The sequence below is a fragment of the Myotis lucifugus genome, unplaced genomic scaffold, assembly GCF_000147115.1.
Source record: "Myotis lucifugus unplaced genomic scaffold, Myoluc2.0 scaffold_15, whole genome shotgun sequence".
NCBI classification, from domain to species: domain Eukaryota; kingdom Metazoa; phylum Chordata; class Mammalia; order Chiroptera; family Vespertilionidae; genus Myotis; species Myotis lucifugus.
The window spans coordinates 3054169-3074285 of record NW_005871063.1 but is presented as its reverse complement, the minus strand read 5'-3'; positions in this window follow the sequence as shown (position 1 = coordinate 3074285).

The following is a 20117-nucleotide window of genomic DNA, read 5'->3' as shown; positions in this document are numbered from 1 at the left end:
GATGACATGAATTAGTAGTGCCTGGCTGGAAATAAACATTTAATAGGTCGCTGCTGACATCCTCAATCATCATTAGCTAAATCAGCACATATTACCTAATAGTACTGAACCTATGGGAGAAGACCACTTCCTCAGATTGTTACTGACAGTCCGACCCATCTTTCCTTCCAACACAATCTAGTGTGCCTGGGGAAATAGCATATGCTACCTATTTTTCTTCTGTTCCCCTTTGGATTTTAATTCTTTCTTCATCATATACCTGTCAATCAAAAAACAAAATTACTTTGAGACAGTAGCATAACTCCACACATATTTATTCCATATACTTTTGAGGCAAGCAGGTAATTACTTCTCTGTCTCCCAGATTTAAGGGTTTATCCTCAGCTCACTGCCCCTAGCGTTCCCACAAGGAGTTAAGCACAGTCAATATTTCCGTGATGCTTAGTAACTACCAGGTTCAATTAGTATGTGTTTAAAATGCGCAACAGATGCAGAAGAATCTTATCTCTAAATTGTTGTCAGCTCCTAAAGAAATAAATTAGGCTGGTGTCCAATATACAGCTCACAGACCCTGGCATGCCACTAGATAACACTTTCATCAAAAAGAACACATTCTCTCAAATTGAGGATATTGTGTGAGAATCAATGAATTAAATAGACAGCTTATATCACCAAATTATAGGCAGCAGCCGCTACTCCACCAGGTTCTGGTGATCGGAGATAGAATCCTTTTTTGCATATTTTCCGCAACTTCAATTTTGAATGTTCTCAATTACCTGCACAAATTAAAGCCAAAAGAGTAAAGAACGTGAAATTTTGGAAAACAATTTGAGGCTAGAGAGAGATGGGACCTTAAAAATTACTTTATTTTTTTCCTATGAAAAATTCTCAGTTTTATAGATCAAAAAATAGAAGACAGGAGAAGACAGTAGAGCAGTGAGAAAACAGTTTCACAAAACTAACTTTTCAGAACAGGTTTGGTTAAGATTAGCATAATCATCTGAGATAACACTATCTAAATCATTCATCCGATGTTAAACTATTGGAATATGACCACTGGCCCTCTTATTCCCATCAGTTCTATGTAGTGTCTGTTATCTGATAGTCAAGGTGGAACTAGACTCTGGTTAGATTTCTGGAGCGGGTGGTAGAGGCCATCAGATGTGTGGTGAGAAGCTAACAAATGAGAAAGTAGAAACACTTTCCTGATATTTTGAGGTCCCTAGATGTAGGGAGCAGGGCTGAAGGGCAGAAAGATATGTGGATGATAAGAAGATCCGAGCAGAAAGAGGCGTGCCTCCGGCTTATTACAATCATCATTCTACATAGTGAACATTAAAGATAACTAATATGGAAGTTACTGATACTGAGTTCACTTTTATTACATGTTCGAAATAAGGCAGCAGGTTCGGAATGTAATAACGTATCGGCAGGATCTGGCCCCGGCAGTTCTGTGGAGTGCTGGCAGTGATAAATGATTCGGGAGTGATGCCATCAGAGTACGTCGCTTCCCTTTCCATCCCTGACTTTCCACGTCCTCGGGTGGCCCCCTGTGTTACAGAGAATTAAATGCACAGCACCACTGGGTAAGAATCATCCTGCGCTTTCTTTATGACAGGCAGGAAGATAATGCATTTTAACGTGCAGGTCATGTTCAAACTAGTAAAGGTTAGGGTCGTGAGAATTTTCTTTTAGCCATTGGTTCTGATTTTAGAGTATGACGTCTTAGCCTCAAGTAAATTAAATATGGCCACTACCCAGCAATGTGTCAAACCACCTCCTTCCGAATACACACGTGGGCTTTCTCCCTTCCTGATGATTACATCTGTCCCAGGAATAAGCACCAACATTTATGATGCTGTTTATTTGCTGCAAATCATTCAGCTCTTTAATAAAACTCATCCATATTCAATTCAGGCTGTATGAGTCACACCACATTGTCAGCCAGAATATTAAATATTTCAAGATATAATCCAATATGCAGAAGGCAGGATGAGGACAATTTACCAATTTACAAGGTTTCCTATTTATTCAGTCCAGGTCCATTTTACTAAGTGTAACTGGTGTCTCATCTGTTTTCTTCAGATCAGAAATTACTAAAATTAATCGACCATAAGTATTCAAGTCTGATAAGCTGTATACAAAATCATGGTGATTCTGTAAATGAAACAAATTTTTCATTTTTTGAACATGTAGTTAATATATTTAACATATAAGGTTGAAACATATACCCTGAGTCTTTTTCAAGACCTTTAATCTTTGCAGAAAAAAGCAGGAAGGAAAGGGGAAAAAGAGGAATGAGGGAGACAAGAAGTCAGGAAGGAAGGAAGGAAGGAAGGAAGGAAGGGAGGGAGGGAGGGAGGGAGGGAGGGAGGGAGGAAGGAAGGAAGGAAGGAAGGAAGGAAGGAAGGAAGGAAGGAAGGAAGGAAGTTAGTTACCTTCCTCACCAGCCAGGAGAAATAGAGTTAAAATAAATATCAAAGGTCCAAAAAGTAACTGGAGGTGTGGGTAGGACTGATATGACACAGTTGGTACCAGTTAAAAGCAACAAGTTACACTGCGTTCCCCCTCCCTCACCCCTCACACACACACTTCTGCTTCCCTGAGAAAGTGCACTCTCCTGACCAGACTCAGCACCACACTCAGCAGGGCAGCTGCGATGAGCTATCCCAAAGATTGGCCTTTTCTTCTTATATGTATAAGCTTACGAACTTAAGTCCAGCTGCAGTAGCTGCATTATGATCATTCCTTAGCTGTTTTATAAGTCTTGTATCCACAGTTATATACGTGTGCATGTGCTAAATTCCCCTTTCCCTCTCTCCTCAAATACTAATCAAATATCTATTGTAGTTCAGGAAAATCCCTGTCCTCTGCGAGTACACAGTCTATGAGGGATAGAAACATGGGAACAAATAATCAAAGAATGACTCCATAGTAAAGCGAGCTATATCGATTACTAGGTTGAATCCTGGTCTCCACGGATTTTAGCCTAGTTACAAGGCTGCTATAAAGTCACAATTCAAGCATCAGAGAAACAGCTACTAGTGACAAGATACTGTCACAAAGACTTCAAATAATGAAATTGTGCTGCATCACAACTCTTTTCTATACTTACAATCTTCAATTGGTACTCTAGTCTATGGTAGAATAAACCAGGGTAAAATTATCATGAAAAACATGTAGCTTTATTACTAATGTACCTTCAAACTAAAGATGAAATTGTGTGAGAAAGTGAAATTAGGGCTAGAATCCTGTTTCAACATTTTAGTGTTTATTACAACAATCATGCTAGTAATGAAGCAGATATATGACAAATCTCTCTAATGTAGCAGGAAAAAAAAAGATCATTAAAAACTGCAACTATGAAACGTCCCAAGCCTATGTCCAAATCTGAAACAGTGTTTTCAGAACAGTTTGTGCTGGGAAATCTGTACAAAAGTATTTACATAACGAAGACAAGCCTCCAGAGAGGGGAGGAATTTGCAGGTAAATTAATGCAATGGATTCACAGGAAAAAAAAAAAAGGCAGAATTCTGAAAGGCCCAACGGTGCACTTTGCAATGAATAATTCCATCAGAATTATGTGTGCAAATTAGATCAATTAAAGTGAAAGATGCTCAGTCACATACTGGTCTAAGAGTTAAATGCTGTGGGAATAGAGCTCAAACCAATTCTAACTGAGATTGTGGCAAACATCCCGAGTGAAAAACAGAACAGTTCCTGGGAAAAGAGAGTAAGCAAAAAGGTAAAAGTCGGGTTTCTTTTCTTTTTTTAAAAAAAGTTGACACTTTAAAAACAATCATGCATATTTTGTCGGATTATTGGTACACGTCTGGTCTCCTCGAACAAAAACACACAAAAAGAAAGCATCAGGCCGGCCAGAAGTTGATCCAAAGTGAGGACCCTCGTTTTATCAGAATTTAGAGAATATTGTTTCATCTTCTACTTCGTTAGGGTTTTTCTACACTCAGTTAAATCAAATATTTGTTGTTGGCAGAAATTACAAGAGAGAAATATGGAAACTGAAGGTGTTATTTCAAGAAAAAGCAAACGTGTGAAAGTCCGGTGCCTGCCACAGACAAAGCGAGGTGGTAGCTGTCACTGCAGAGCTGGCTTGTTTATTACTGTGCCAGCACCCGTGGCAGCGAGGATTTCACTCAGATGTGGAATCTAATGAACAAAATAAACTAACAAACAAAACAGGAACAGACTCATAGACAGGAAACAGACTCACAGCTCTCAGAGGGGAGCGGAGTTGCAGGGCTGGGTAAAAAAGGTGAAGGGATTAAGCAAACAAAACACATAGACACAGACAACAGTGTGCTGATTACCCGAGGGAAAAAGGGGTGGGGAATGTAGAAGAGGGTACAGGGGGGATAAATGGTGATGGAAGGAGACTCAACTTGGGTGGTGAACACACAAGGCAACAGACAGATGATGTGCTATGGAATTGTACCCCTGAAACCTATGTTATTTTTGTTAACCAATGTCACCCCCCATTAATTCAATTAAAAAAAAGCTCCTTCCATCAATTTGTCTGCTCCCACTGCCTACCTCTTCCCCTAAATTGGAACATGATTGGTAGGATTACTGGGATGAAGAAACTGGCTTCTTTCTCTGGATTAACATAAGGAAACCAAAACTCCAGGAGTCGCTGGTAATTCTTTTGTGAAAACAGAGTGGGATACAGCCCAGAGGAAGTGGAGCCAAGAGATGGATCCAGATGTCGATGGAAACGGAGTGAAGCCATGGGTGAAGCCGCCAGTTTACTTGGGCTTACAAGTTCTCTCTCCTTTTAAAAACTGATTTGTTTCAGAAACCTAACCAACACAAGAAAATATTCTTTTTTAGAACCAGCACATTTAATGGCCACTATACTTAGTTCGGGTTTATCCCTTGGGGCTACAAAATTTTCCTGCAAAAGGGCCAGATTATAAATATTTTTGGCTTATATATACCATTAATTAAATACAGATTAACTTAATTATTGGAATTCTTGGGCTCATATGTACTGTCTCTACACTATTCAACTCTGCCATAGTAGCCTGAAAGCATCAGACTACATTTAAGTGTAAAGCATGATTAAATTTTGCCACTGACAAAACAATTATGTGATTGTGACTATCCTATATAATAAAGGCCTAATATGCAAATCAACCAAATGGCGGAATGACTGGAAGAACAACTGGTTGCTATGATGCACACTAACCACTAGGGGGCAGATGCTCAATGCAGGAACTGCCCCCAGCCCACAAGCCCAGGCCAGCTAAGGCGGGTGCCAGCATGGCCCCCCAATCGCCTGCCAGACGCCCCACAGAGGGAGGCGACTGGCAGCAGCAGCAGCAGCAGCAGCAGGGGAGCAGGCCCAGCAAGCAGGCTGTGCCAGACCAGGCCAAGGTGGATGCCAGCGGGGGCCCCCCAATCTCCCTGCCAGCCCCGCAGATTGGCCCTGATCACCGGCCAGGCCTAGGGACCCTATCCGTGCACGAATTTCATGCACTGGGCCTCTAGTCCTATATAATAAAAACCCAATATGCAAATCAACCGAACAGGGGAATGATTGGTCCTATGACATGCACTGACCAGCAGGGGGCAGACGCTCAATGCAGGAGCTACCCCCTAGTGGTCAGTGTGCTTCCATAAGGGGAATGCTGTTCAGCCAAAAGCCAGGCTCATGGTGGGAACCTCTCCCACTTCCATGGCAGCACTAAGGACCTCTCGGCATACATCCCCCACTGAGGGGTCCTGGACTGCAAGAGGGCGCAGGCCGGGATGAGGAACCCCCTGCCCCCATGCATGAATGGCATGCACCGGGCCTCTAGTAGTCTAATAAAACTTTATGCACAATGAAATTTGAATTTTATATAATTTTTATGTTTTTCAAACTATTTTTTTTCTCAGATTTTTTTCAACCATTTATAATTGTAAAAATGTTCAGTTCACAGGCCTTACTAAACCAGGAAAGGCATAGTTTGGTGACTCTTTGCTCCAGACTATTTAAAATATTAATATATAGACATAGATGTATCCCTGGAAAATAGTGTTGCTTTGAGATTTTGAAATTTATAAATGTTATTGATTTGCATGTACCATGCTGCAACATGCTTTTTATAACTCAATAAAATATTTTTAGAAACTTAACCATGCTAACCCAAATTCTCCTTTTTAATTGCTTCTTTTTAAAATTTTATTTTTCAATTATAGTTGCTTCTTAATACTGATAGAATATTGATAATTCTAAGATATCCTTAGGCTGTTTCTACCTTTTTGTAATAAACATTTTTTACTCATGCCACCTTATTCATGAGCAAGTGCCCTGGGAAATGTGTTATAAGCATTTTAAATGTAGTTATTCATAACTTTTAAGAACACAGAATTTAAATTGTACTTGGTCATCAATGTAAACATTTCATTGCTTTTCTGAAAAGGAGACTTGATATAGTTTTTATGTTCTTCCCTTTTCCTCATTTCTCATCAGTTTCCCTTGTAAAATTATCATTGCAATATTCTATTAATTGTGACTTGAGAGCCATGAAGCTTAAAGATAACTTCATGCTTCGTTATATTAATTATACCTGGTTTCTGGTTGAATTATTGTTCCTTTTTCTGCATCATGGTTCCTCAGTCTTGGCACCACTGACATTTGGGGCCAGGCAATTCTTTGTAGGCAGGTCCGGTGCATTGAAGCACATTTAGCAGTATCCTGGTCTCTATCCACTGCATACCAGCAGCAATCCCCAACCCAGCTCCCCCAACCCCAACTGTGATCACCCAAACTGTCTGCAGACATTGCCACAAGTCCTCTGGAAGACCACATAATTCTTTTTCTCAATGCACTGACTTTATAGTTAACAGTCACATGTAGGTATTTTCATCTTGAACCACTTCAAGTATTTGTGGAAACAGAATTGTAAGTTACAAACACATTGGAAACAAAGCAAGTTACAACTTTATTATAATCTATGAATACATTAACATTCAGAAACTGATTGAGTCTTTATATACTACTAGAGGTCCGATGCACGAAAATTCATGCAAGAGTAGGCGTTCCTTCCCCTGGCTGCCAGCACCGGCTTCCCTCTGGCACCAGGGACCCGGGCTGCTTCCCTCCTCGGGCCACCCGCAGGCACCTGGGACCCCGTCTGGCTTCCCTCTGGCCCCGGCTTCATCAGGAAGGATGTCCAGAAGGACATCTGGTCTAATTAGCATATTACCCTTTTATTATTATTGATTATTACCAAGAGATTCCAAAATAATATAACAGTCCTTCACCTTAGTATGACTTTTTTGAGATCTGTGAAATGACCTGCCACCCTGAGCTTGTTGTCTTCTTGGTTAACAATTTAGCTATATTATTAACAATTCTTCAAAGTATATCCTACTTCTCAGTGTCTGATAGTATGTGAAACATCTCCAGGGACACTACAGTAGATAACAAGTTATATAAAACTGGGCAAGTGAAGGGGAGATGATAGAGTTAATATTTGTCCTTCATTGTACTTGTCTTTTTATCCATTGCTCAGGAAAATATCATAAGAACATTTGTCATGGCTCTGTATTTGATGTTGGGTGCAGATATGTATTGGTCCAGAACAATAAGTATTTATTTGTAATATGTGAGACCAAGTTAATCTTAGATTTCAGAGCTAGTTCTCATTAAAATCACTAGCATTTCTATTTACACTTTCTCCCCTCTGTTGACATTTTGAAAATAAATATTTAGACACCAAGTGGCTGTATTTACAAGATTTCAAATGGGGATAAAAAGTCACCATCCAGCTATTTTCTAATTTTGCATGTTTTGTTCTAAGTTAACAATGCTAATTAAAACCAAACAGGACAAATAAAGAGTAACAGGAAGCTCCATTTTCATATAAATTCACATAAAAGAAGGCATGAAAAACTTAAGAGTCATGGAAGGACATCTTGTGCTTATATAAATGAGAAAATACGCATTTGCCTAAAGTTCCTTTTTTTAATTTCTAAAAGATTTCTATTTCTAACAGAGATACACTGCTATGTTCCATTTAAGGTTCTGGTATCCATTATAGCTATGCTGTTTTACATAATTAGAAGGCCACTGAAAATAAAAGTAGTTTACTTTCATCCAATTAACACTAATTGAACGTATATACTATGCAGATGCCCTGCCAGGTGGTGGGGAAGACTAAGATGAGTAATCATGGTCCCTGCCCTTGGGGAGCTCATGGTTCATGGGGGAAACAGATACTAATGTGTCTAATGGTAGTATGAAGTGATAAGGGAACACAGCCCATGAACTGAGGAACCAGCAAGCATTTCTGGAGTGTGGCTGGAGGTCACAGTGCACAGTGGGAGCAAGTTATAAAAGATGGGCCGTAATGGTGGTCTGCAGATTTCATTGCATAGAAAGAAATAAGTTATTTTCCTCATAGGTACATTTTGGAGTTATACAAAAGCTGGATTAGTACATTTTTTGCTGCTTTCTATTATAACAAAATAAATCAATGTTTTGTGGGTTTGTTTGTTTTTTAAGCTCAAGGTTGGTCAGTGGTGTACTTACCAATAAAAAGACTCTAAGTCAAAAATAATTACTCTAGTTATTTGGTATTTTTGGTTTCAGATGCAAACTCCTTGCTCCTACTCTAACTACACAATTTTCACTAAGAATAAAAAAAGCTTGAAGTGATAAAACATGGGGAAGAATATCATAAACTTCATCAATTTGGATATATTCCATTTTATTGAAGGTCATGTCAATCATAGACTAAGTGCTTCATGTTTTAAGCAACTGAGGTCAAATGCTATCATTTCTCCCTCCATACTAGAACAATGTCTAATGCTTTGAGTCTATCCTATATAATAAAAGCCTAATATGGTCATTCTGAATGGCGGAACGACCAGTCGCTATGATGCGCACTGACCACCAGGGGGCAGATGCTCAAAGCAGGAACTGCCCCCTGGTGGTCAGTATGCTCCCAGAAGGGGAGCGCTGCTCAGCCAGAAACCAGGCTCACATCTGGCGAGCGCAGCTGCGGTGGTGAAAGCCTCTCCTGCCTTCGCAGCAGCACTAAGGACCCCTCGGCAGACATCCCCGAGAAGGCGTAGGCCAGGCTGAGGGATCCCCCCCGCCCCTCGCACCCCAGTGCACGAATGTCGTGCACCGGTCCTCTAGTCTTTACATAAGTATGCATAATAAAAGCTCAAGTCAAAGTCATTGTCATAGCCTGTTGGAAAATAATCAAATGCTTGAAGTCAAGGGTATCAGCAGTAGCCACAGCCTTGGCTTCCGAGATAATTGTTTCCTTATTCACATGCCTGTCTCCAGGTCAAGGGGTTCTGAGTCTCCTGATCTTGCTTTCCTTTCTCTTTGCCAAACCCTACTCTCAGGAAAGGATCTGATATTTACATCTTAGTATAAATTTAAGTCACTGCATTACTTTTTCAAGTGTTACTTGCTTTTAAAGTCTTACCTTCAATTATGTATGCAATAAATTTTAGATATTTGTGAGTAAGAAAAGGAAATCCAATAGAATGAATTGCATTAATCCAACCCTGTCTCATTACTCAGTACAATATGGAAAGTAGGAGATACTTAGTAAATACTTAATGGCTGACTGTTGGATTGCTCATCAAATATTAACTGCTTTGGGGCATAGGAAAGCAAAGCATGTGCTTTTATATCTTCAAATAATGTTAGAGGTGGATGAGTATATTCTACTTTAGTCCCTGTATTTTACAGGTTACAGGACTGATGGGCAGCAAGTGAAGAACCAGGACCCCAGGGCAGCCTACTGAAGAAAGAGCTCAGCTCCATTCTACAACATGCATTTTCTGAAGAGCAGGCAACATAGCGTAGTCTCCAGTGCAAAAGACTGAAGGTGGATAGAGTTTATAATTCATGAATCTTAGCTGTGCATTTTGATGCTTATATTATTGCTTATATTATTGCTTCTGGTAATCCTAGTTTTGGCCAGTGAGACACTCTTTAGGATTGCTCTTGGTTAAGAATTTCAACTTTTACCTTTGTTGTCACAGATACTAATCATCCCAATTATTATGTTATGTCTGCATTCCAGCGCACATGCCTCTTTGTCAGTACAGTTGAGTATATATAATGTTCCATCTTCACTGAGAGCCTTAAGTACCTTCTTCATCATTTTTTTTTGTCAAAATATCTTTTATTTAAATTTGTAAGCCACATGTTCCCTGGCCTTACCAGCCTATAACTTCAAGATGAAATTACATTTCCTTTAATAACCTAATTGTGATGACTTAGAACTGGCATTCTATTCAATACGGGTAGTCCAGTCTCTTACCTGGGGTGTTTACGCTACAAATCCACACTGTCTTTTGGGATCTCATCAGCCTTTGGATCTCTACTCTGCCAAATGTCACTCTGGATGGTCTGAGAATACAATGTCTTTCCAGCTCTTATCCTTTCTCTGTAACTCATGTATTCTCAATGGGGTGATATTTCATCTAGGGGATGAAAATTGGTTCTTGGGGTGGTAGTAGTGTAAAGCACACAAATGCATAAGGTACATAAACAGATATACAGTCTATCTGTGCTATTAAAATTTCATGAGGGCGGAGATTGGGGAAAAAGATGCCTCACAAGTCTCCTTAGTGGTTCTCAACCTTCTGGCCCTTTAAATACAGTTCCTCATGTTGTGACCCAACCATAAAATTATTTTCGTTGCTACTTCATAACTGTAATGTTGCTACTGTTATGAATCGTAATGTAAATATCTGATATGCAGGATGGTCTTAGGCGACCCCTGTGAAAAGGTCGTTCGACCGCCAAAGGGGTCGCGACCCACAGGTTGAGAACCGCTGCCGGGTTGATTAAAAGAAAAGGTTGAGAAACACAGCTCTAGTTTTTCATCCCAAGGATGTGGTCAGCCCTTTCCTTTAACTTTTCATAGCCCAACTGAGACTAATCTACAGACATTTATAAGATTTTACTAAAGATTTGGGAGGTTATGGGAGATGAACATTCTGGGAAAGTGCTAAATCTGGTCCCACTCAGAACACATCCTCCCTCAGGACACCTCCCAAGGGTGTGCTTTCTCCTCATGGGTGTTACTACCTTCTCTCCTGCAGTTCTAGACATGTCGGTGACTTAGATTTCACAGTTCCCCTCTCCAATTTCTCTCTCTGTCTTGGAGCAACCACGTTCCAGAGTGCTAGACCATGGGGATTCCTGCTTCCTCCAGGGTGCTCAGTACTCATAATGGGTGACCCTGCCTCATCCGGGCGGAAAATCCTGTTGGAATATCCTAGCCTGATGCAGTGCAGTTTTCGAGTCTGTGATATTTGGTCTTAAATTACTCTAAGATGATAACATCAACACTTTAATCCAGGTTGAGATTAGTCAAACCCAAGCCAAGACCCTTTCAGTCTCCCTTCCAGCTGATGTGAGATCCTACTGCCAAAATTTCCCAGTCATCTCAGAGATCACGGTGTCCAAACTTCAGTACAAATATTTTTGTTAAATAGTGAAGAAACTCTTTTAACTTTTTGCCAAAGTATAACAGGTAATTTTGAAAAATCTATTATTACTTTGTCGTCCTTTAAATTCTACCAGAAGGGCGTCCCAACAGAGTTTTCAGTTATTGGGTAGTTGCTATCTGGTTTACACTATATCAGATCAAAGTGTGCACTGTTGGTAAGTGAAAAGTTTCCAAAAGGTTAACTAAGTCACCCTGTTTGCCTGGGACTTTTGATTTTAGCCCCTGAAGTCCCGAGTTCCAGGAAACCACTCAGTCTTGGGAAAACTAGTTTCCAGCTTAGTTCAGTGACTACCTGGACAACATTCTAGCCGAGGCAACATAAAACATCTGCTGGTGTTATCATGATTTCCTTTAGTGCCGTGCTGGGTTTGTTTTCTTCCTGCTACATTCTCTCTTAGCCTCTTTCCTATTGTAAAAAGCAAAGCTATTCAGCAACTTTTCCCCATCTATATAAGAACTTAAAACATTGTATCTTATAATCAATATGTGAACACACACATTTTTCAGAAACTGGACATTTGGGTAGTCAATTTGTAACAGGCCTCTAATAGGAGATGCTATTACTTCTGATAGTTGGAAGTGCTGAATCACCCTATTTGGTAATCACAGTTTGCTGGTTGTCAAGAAAAAACAAACAAACACATTTTAAATATTGCATGATACTGCTTAGCCCTCTGTCCCTCCTTGTCAATGCCACTGCTGTGTCTCCTGAGAGACCCAGTATGTTAGGGCATGTCCATTGAAAATTGAAGCTGTGTAATCTATTACAATGCAAACTAGAAACCAGCTTCCCGCTGTGGGTAGCACTGAAACAGGCTTGTTACATTTGCAAAGATTGCGCTGATAAGAGCATCCCTGGTTGACCAACATATGGGCCCTGATGAGGTTATGTGTCTCTCACTTAATTTATAGTTGGAGCTCCCACCTTGGAGGTTTAGCTCACTTTTCAGTATACATTTTGCACCTGTTCAGTGTTGCTAATCCCAGAGACTGTTTTCCTCTTTATCCTGTGGAATTATCTAGAGAGGCCAATTAGAGGGAGCGGGAGAAGCAATTCAGGGAAATAGAAATGCGCGATGTCTCAGAGGTTAGGAGATGGAGCGCAGGAAGGAAAATGAATTCATCTTTGAATTTGCCACTGTAATTTAAAAAATAATGTCTCCTATATAGGCACATACTCCAGGAAGCTTTTAATGAGCTTTAAAAATCGCTATTAATTCCTAATGTATGTAATTTAGATATTTGTGAAGTTCCTACTGTAGAGATTAATGCCTGCAGACAATTCTGCTTTCTGTGCCAGAAAGAATAGGGTTCAATATTGCATGACTTCCATGTCTCCCTCGTTTCTATTTTGCAAATGAAGAGATCATAACACAAAGGCATCGTGACATCAACAACCTCGTCATTTGCGATCAAGTCTGAAATATGGGCAAGCTGAGGCTCTTACATGCCTGTGAGCTCTCCGGCAGGAAAATGGTTCCATTTTCCCTCTTTGTTTTGTTCTGAAAAACATAGCTTATTACGTTTCCAAAAGATTTATTTTCTGGTAATTTTTTAGGATAATGCTTAAGATTAGCCGGGAAGAAAACCTAAAAGGTATTTGAAATTCTGTGCAACCTAAATAGGAAAGAGATTACATTTAAATATATAAAGTGGAATTAAGTGAAATATTTCTTTTACACTTTGAAATGTCAGTTAGTTTTGTTGTTGTTGTTCGTGTGTGTGAGTGTGTGTGTGTGTGTGCTTGCTTTTGCTAAGTCAAGGTTGTAAACTTTTATATTTACTGCTGTTTTGAAGTGCTTAAAAGATAGTCATCTTGTCTATGTTCTGATTCAGCTATAGTAAGTGTTAGTGCTGTGGAATTAAATCTGATAAATTATGGAAGGTTTCCTGTAATATGTACTCAAATTAGAAAGATTTTATAGTACCATAATTACTTAATAGGACTGCTCACATTTCATTAAGATAAAATTATAGTATTTTGTTGAGATACTATTTACTGATGAATAAAAGTCTTGACTACATTACAGGGAGTCCTGACCAAATACATAGGTTGAGCCCTGTGATTAAGTTTCATTTAGTTCAATCTCACAATTTCAGATCCTAAAATAATTGTGGTTGTGTTATTTCAATAATCCAATCCTGGTGTAGGTTTTTCCCTGTTCATAAAGAGCTCAATCAATAAGTTAATAAACTCTGCACTCAGAATTGTTAGACTAACAGAGAATTGAGAAAACTGAGGAAGTTTTAAAAATACCCAGACGTTTTGAAGTTTTGATATGTGCTTAATTACTTCTTTATCTCTTTGGTTGTTTTCCTTTGCTTAAAAGAAGCATTTGCGGTATGGATGGGGAGGGGAGGTACAGATTCTTTAAAAATAAGCTTTATCGTGATATAAAACTTATTTTGAGAATTTTATAATATTTTCCTTAAGATTCCATGAAAACATCTTATTATATTAGGATCCTAGGTTGGTGACTGCTGGTTCATTCTCTAGTACTTGATTATTTAAACTCTGCTTATTACCTAAAGAATTTGAGTTGGTTCACAAAAATGCACACAGTACAAAAGGATGATAAATTAGGAAATTGAGGTAAGAAAAAATAATAATTAAAAAAACCTAAATGAATAACAGGAAAATGGGATTCAGGGATTTCATCATTAGCCCTTTCCTGTCTCCCACCAGCGGAGGACGGTTGCTGTGCTCTGGGACTTCACGGGTAGGAGAGCACACTCAGAAGGCACAGGGCTCAGAGGTGGTAAATAATTACATTCATGAGGAGTTCTCATGCTCCACTTCTAAAAGATTTTTTTTTCAAAGTTGGATATAGCAGGAAGAAATTTCTCGTTTCACTACCCTGGAGTTAAAGAAAACAGATGGTATCCTGTGTCTGTGGCAGGATAATTAATTGAACTATTACTTTGTCCTTCTCTCCCTAAGCTTCTCTCCCTTGTTTTGTAGCAAATTGTGTTTCTTGGAGTCCTTGCAGTCAGAATTTGAGTAGGATAAAAGGCAGAGGACACCCAAAGCAGTTTATATTTGAGAAGCCTTACCCAGCTGATATTTTGCTAGAGCTCTAGAAGGTGAGAGGGGAGAGAGCTTTTAAGAGGAAAAAAAAGCTAACAGCTATCGGTTATTCTAAGTCAGTGGGCATCCATCTCAGCAAGGGCCTTTGGCACGGGGTTTCTAGCATTAGCTAAGATTCTGTCACCTACACGAGTGGAGATGAAGTAAGTCAGAGAACTTCGAGGGACCACAGCAGCAAAAACCATCAGAATTCAGCCAGAATATACTGGACATCGGCAGGCAAGCCCACTTCCAGCTACCATATCAACCTCTGAGAGTCTGTACAACCAAGGGAGGGACAAAAGAAGGAGAGGCTGTAATAACTGGGATAAGATTCCCTACTGCCCTGTAAGATGATATAAGAAAATAGTTCCTGCACACTCAAGGGTGTGGACCCAAATCTGTACACACTACATACATGCAGTCTTCGCCTAAAAAGCAATGGTGAAGACCTTGGCCTGAAGCGGGTTGGGGAGAGTTTGAATCAGCTAGGTTTCTGCCTTCAGTTCCTGGAAGAGCCTCTAGAATAGATCTAACATTTATTACACACTAATTAAGTGCAAAGTATTTACTTACATCAATTTCGTTTTATCTTCATAGCAACACTATAAAATAAGACCCAATTTTATCTCCATTATACAGATAAGATCAGACCAGTTCACTTGGGAAGGTCATTCAACAAGGGTATGGAGAACCTGGATTCGACCTTAGCCTGGCATCCCATAAACCTATTTCCTTAACGTAATTCGTATATCCCCTCCCTAGAATCTTTATTCCATGCTGCTGTTAGTAGAACCATATATGCTAATAAAGCAAAGGAGGAATGCTATCAGCAGAAGGCTTATATTACTTTCCTTCCTTGACAATCTGAAAAGCTCTGATAAAAAGGGTGGAACATATTCAGGTACCAATTATACCACAATCACTTTTAGAGTTAATTGGAAGAGAAGGCGCTCCTCTGTTACCCAGTCTGCTCTTCTCACGTATCTCTGCACATTTTGCCTTTTCCTACAGTCACAGATTTTTCGCTGCCACTGACTACTTGTCATTTGCATTCATCATACTCTGATAAAGGGCTGTCATAGCTGTAAAGTAAGCAATTTCACCAAAGTAACCTTCAGAGAAACCATCCCAAATCAAATGCTTATAGATCTCTGTCTCACTACTCCTTATCTTAAATTGACGATTTGAGAAGGAAATACTTTCTCCACAGATTCATTGCAAAGGAAAATGGATTGCACTTTGCATATGCAAGGCAGTTTTTTGACAAACTTGGAGATAGTCTGGTGCTTTATGCACCTGTCACTTTGTTCAGTCATTGGAGTTTTGTTTCCTGACGACTTGTTCAGTGGTATTGATAGAGTAGGCAGTTAGACAGGCATGAGCAGAGCAGGAACGATAAGCCAGATATGGGATATCACCACGGTGGAAAGTCCTGGGTGCCTAGCAATGGGCAAAACTGGGAAAACAGGTATTCTAGGCTGGGACGTTACCCCTAGCGTGGCTTCTCCATAAACCTGCTTCAGAGTGGAGACCTCGGGAATAGAGGGGCCCTAAAACCTTTCCCAGTGCCCAATCCTGTGTTCCTCTGTCTCCATGAGGTGCATGTTAGAAAATCTTTGTAAGAGACAGAGTCTAGTTAGGTATGTTTGTTTTGGGAGAAAGAAAGAGGGAGAGAGGGAGGGATGGAGAGAGAGAGAGAGAGAGAGAGAGAGAGAGAGAGAGAGAGAGAGAGAAGAGCCTCAAAGTAGGATTATAGAAACATTAGTAGCTTCAACTCTGCATTCTAGGTTGTGAGCTTGTGAGATTTGGGTAAGTTTTATTTTTTACTATATATTAATGGTTTATAAAAATAATGTTTCAGAGGCATGGAAATAGCATTACATGACATCTGAATAGAAAGGGAAAACTATACAACCTTTTAAAATGGTCTAAAACATTCTCTCAACTACAGGCAATGCTTCTGAGCACCTTAGAATGGAGTCTCGGTCAGTCCCAGAGGAATCCATGTGGCTAAGTCCATGCCAAGGCAGAGCTCACTTTGAGTTAGCTCTTCAGGAAACTGAAATAACAGCACACCGCTTCCAGACCCCTTTAAGCTAGACTCGCCCTCCTCAGGGGAATGACACCTTAAAGAGACTACATGAATGAGGTTGGCCTTCACAGCTCTTCTAGGCACCAAGGAGGTATGGAGGGAGGTCAGGGATTGTTGCTGTTCCCTGTCTCCCCACTCCCAACCTCAGATATTCTTTTTAAAAAGTAATAATAAAACATTTTCATAAATTCATGTTTTTCCTAATTAGAGAAAAGAGAATCTTGGAGACTAGATTTAAGAGAGGGGTCAGAGAAGCATTGACGGGTAAGCATTACGCTCCGAAGTGACTCAGGATCTCCTGACAAGCTGTCCTGGCTGTGCACCTGTTCCCCACAGGGCATTGCCTCCCATTCCTGCAGATGAAAGAGGGGGGCAATGGCAGCTTCTGGCAGATAGCTTGGTTGTTTTGTTCTTAAGGAGCTTCATTTTCTAACGATGAATTATGGAGACCCCCCTTTTTGTTGTTTTAAAATAGGGCTGTCTTATATTAAAATGTGCTAATTAAGTTATCATGTATTGCCTTGTTTTTAGTAATGCACATTTGATATGTGCAAGTTATTCTTGGGAAGACAGCTTCCCATACTTGGAATAACAGCTGGAGTAATCCTGCCAAGGGAGCCATCAGAGGATTGGGCCTGGAGGTGGGCTTTGGGGGAGGAAGAGTAAAGGAATGATCTATCAAGCTCAAAGGCAGACAAGATCCCTGCCTTGGCTGTTGGCTCAGTCCACTTCTCTTTCTGTTTTGTTGCTTCCTAATGAGACTTGATGTTACCTACCCACTGACCTCTGTTTCCACATGACACTCTCCCAGCTGACTCTCCTAATAAATCTCTTTGCAGGCGAAACATTGGCCTTCCCTAGCTGGAAGCTAGTAAAAAAAAAAATACTACCTTTATCTCAATAGGTTGGTGTGTGATGCTTCAGGAATTGAAGCAACAGCTACCCTCAGTGAGATATACAACCCAGATAGCCATTTAATAGGCATCTATTGTGTTCAATGGTCCTTCGATAGCACAGGGAGAGGTGCAAAGATTTAAAAATAGTCTCTGTCCTTGGGTACTTTGGGACCTATCCTGGGAACAAAGCAATTGTTTCCAAGAACAATAGTAAGCACAGCAAGTGATACGCAGCCATGTGCTATGAAAGGGGGATATTCAGAGACTTCGTTGTACTTTCCTCCACACACACCACCACCACCTAGTGAGCTCCTAGCACGTTGAGTTGTGACTTCATGCTCTCTTCTTCCCAGTGCCTCATGCAGGTCTGGAACCCAATCTTGCTAAGCCATTATGTAGAAGAGGGAATATGAATTATTGTAGATCAGAAAGGTCTCACCAGTCATGTGAAATGCTGCTAGAGAGACAGAGATGAGGGTCGGAAGAACATTCTAGTAGGAAAAGAGAGCAGGTGCAACAGCTCAGAGACATCATCCCTGCCTCACATCCTGTGCTCTCTGACTCATACAGGAAAGTTGAGGAGGGATTTCCACACAGGTAGCTGAAAACAAGACCTACCTGGTGAAAATATCTTAGTTGATCTCCTAACTCTGATGTTGTGCATTCACCAACGCTTGTCAGTTTCCTTCCTTCTTATACTCCCATTCTTTCATGTCTAACCTTTCTACGTCACTGTGTCCTGTTCCCCTTTTCAGGTGCTCTGAGAGCCCGACAGCATCCTTCTCCCCTGTAGACCACAGGAGCAAGGCACAGGCGCGTTACCAGTCAACAAACTAATCTGAGCTCTCCCACACAACAAAGGTCTGTTGTATGGCTCTCCTGCCTCCCTCCAGCAACCATCTCTTTTCTGTGCCTGCCATCATAGAAGCTCTGAGAGTTGATAGGACTGCAGGTGGGACATAAGTGGGAATCACAGACATTCATTTTCCATGTCTTTATTTTATCTTCTGAGTCATGGGGCCTCTGCAAAATTTAAACCGCCCCTCTCCTCATTATTGAAAAACTGCAGCAAAGTTCACATGCATCTTCAACTCCCCAAATGGATCTTTTTACAATATTTTGGCTCCCTGTGAGGCTGAGGATCCAGTGTGTGGTCTTGGTTTTGTGACAATGGGCTACTAAAAAGTTTTGTTGTTGTTGTTGTTGTTGTTTTACTCCCACCTTCCCACTGTATTGTCCAGTTTGGCTTTTCTATCATCCCTCGCATCTTTGTAAGGTTTCCTTTGGACATTTCTTCAAATGACTTGACAACAGCCTATTTCTCTTCTAAGAACTTCATATCACTTTGGCTGCTTTAGAAAAATTTGTTTGTTTTCATCTCATTGAGAAGCATCTGGAATCTCTCTAAAAACACATGAAAGAGGTACACAGAGGGCCTCCCAGAATCGGAAAGTCCCATTGAAATGAAGGCCCCTTCATGTTTTTAATAACATCAAAGAGTCACCTATGCATTTAAAAATGAATTATTTTGTTTTGGATATGGGTGGGGTAGGGTGTAAAAGCAAACTTATTTGCTCCTTCGTTTATCATAGGGATCAGAGAAAAGAACTGGAGAGAAGAGAAAAGGCAGATCTGACTCTTTTCATCTCCGGTTATTTCTGAAATGATAAAATGATGCCCCCACAGCACTCCCGGAGCTCTCTTCATGTGGCCACTCGCCCACTGCTCTCAGGGGACGGTGGCTTGCCCAGGAAAGGATCCCTTCCCGTCGTCTCTGGCTACTTAGCTGAGGCGGAGAGAGCCACAAGGTGTCACTATTGCTAAAATCCGTCTCCGCCTACGGGATCAGCTGTGAGGACTCACAGGCTGCTTCGCTCTCATTCGGTTTTTAAGGAGGGTCTTTAGGGAAGGCTCTGTGTGATTGTAGTATTAATTGTCTCCTTCACTTCGGGCACACTGTGGCCTTGCGTGAGGCTCAGATTTCTAATCTGGAAATTGGATGGTAGAAAACAATTCCTGGTTTTCAGGATGGTCGTTAGCTTTCAATTAGAATACCTCGAGGTAGCTGAGTCTCACAGGCAGCCCTGAGTAAGCACTCAACACAGGTCAGCGCCCTTCACTTAAAAAGCAAGGAATGAAGTGGAGTGAAGGAGTGAGGGAGAGGGTGTTAACCTTTTGTGCTTCCTTTTTCTTTCTTTCTCTTTTCTTTTTCCTTCCTTCCTTCCTCTCTCCCCTTCTCTCTCTCTTTCTTTCTCTTTCTTTCTTTCTTTCTTTCTTTCTTTCTTTCTTTCTTTCTTTCTTTCTTTCTTTCTTTCTTTCCTTCTTTCTTTCTTTCTTTCTTTCTTTCTTTCTTTCTTTCTTTCTTTCTTTCTTTCTTTCTTTCTTTTCTTTCTTTCCCTTCCCACCTCCTTCCCTTCTCCCTCCCTTCATCCCTTCCTTTTATTCTTTCTGTAAATTTTAGAGCTGCAAAAATCATCTAGTACAGAGTCCTGGTTATTGTTAAAAACTTGCCATTAAAAAGTTTTTGGAAAAGCTAAGTACAATAGCTTCCTCTGACAGAGTTA